At 41.6% G+C, this 1,274-nt stretch overlaps 1 pseudogene; it reads right to left on the bottom strand.

The window, feature by feature from the left end:
• Positions 1-333: 333 nt before the first annotated feature.
• LOC139264824 (U2 spliceosomal RNA) lies at positions 334-535 on the bottom strand (annotated as a pseudogene).
• Between the last annotated feature and the right edge of the window lie 739 nt (positions 536-1,274).

Genomic DNA, 1,274 nt, shown 5'->3' with positions numbered 1-1,274 from the left:
GTTTGTGATGTTGTAAAGAATATACTATACTGAGAAAACTGAACTCAGGCTTATGACTAACTAGAACATTTCTTAATCAAAGTAAACAACTATCCAGCTTTTACCAGGACATCTGTTGAAAAGCATATCACCATTGGAGGTTAAGAAAGACAGCTGAATGTCGGGGTGTATAGCTAGGGATGCAACTTATGATTTGAGAGAGGTAATTTTTTTTTTTTTTTTTGACATTCGTAGCCAATCGTTCCAATTCTTTGTCAAATCACAAACGCCAGAGGTCACCTTGGGCCCATTCAAGGATCACTCTGCGCCAATGCTCTTAGCCAAAAGGCCTAGAGCCACTGCACCGTTCCTGGAAGTACTGCAATACCAGGTTCGTGCCATGGAGGTGGATGGGTCAGGTCCCCCACACACCTCCTATTTCCAAAAAAGCAAGCATATACCTTCCTGATCCAGGGAGAACCAACTTGGGGTTATGGTGGTTACTCCCCTGTCAGGTCAGTTACGCATGATCTTAGCCAAAAGGCCGAGAAGCGATGATTTGAGAGAGGTAATTCTAATATTATGGCTGAGAATTTTGCAAAACAGCTCCTGTTCCACTGCTGTATCTTCACCGGAAGTGCGGCAGAAACCCCAGCAATGTTATGGCGGTGAAACAGGATTAGCTTCGAAAAATTATCAGCCCATATCTGGCCTTGGTGAAGCCATGTCTGGAGTACTGCCTATAGTCCCTATTTTAAAAAGGATATTAAATTGTTGGAAGGAGTGCAGAGATGGCAGACGAGATTAATTCCAGAGCTATGAAGAGGGGTTGACCCAGGGATTTTTCTCTTCTGAAAGGAGAAGCCTGATCTGATTGAAGTGTTTACAATGATGAGGGATTTGTGGAATTTGGGCTTCGATACACTTTTCTGCCATGTTCAAAAATCAGGAAGTCATAATTTCAAATGGAGGATGAAAAGAAAAATGGGGAGATCTGGCAAGATATTTTTAAGTGAAAGGAAAACTTTCATTTTTATAGCACCTTTTACATCCCCAGGACATCCCAAATAGCTAATGAACTATTTTGGTAGTGTAGGCACTGTTTATAAGCAAACATGACAGCTAATTTGCATGCAGCAAGATCCCACAAACAGCAAATTAGATAAATAGCCAGTTCATCTGTTTTGGGTACATTTAATAGAATGATAACCACATGAAGCAGTATCAGGCCTGCTCTCCTCTGCCCAATCGTTCATAATCCCAGCTTGTTTTCTCCACTACCAATCATCTCCTTT

This window comes from Pristiophorus japonicus, chromosome 5, assembly GCF_044704955.1.
Source record: "Pristiophorus japonicus isolate sPriJap1 chromosome 5, sPriJap1.hap1, whole genome shotgun sequence".
In the NCBI taxonomy this organism is placed as follows: Eukaryota; Metazoa; Chordata; class Chondrichthyes; family Pristiophoridae; genus Pristiophorus; species Pristiophorus japonicus.
Note: the sequence above shows the minus strand (reverse complement) of the source record. Positions and strands in the feature narration are given on the sequence as shown.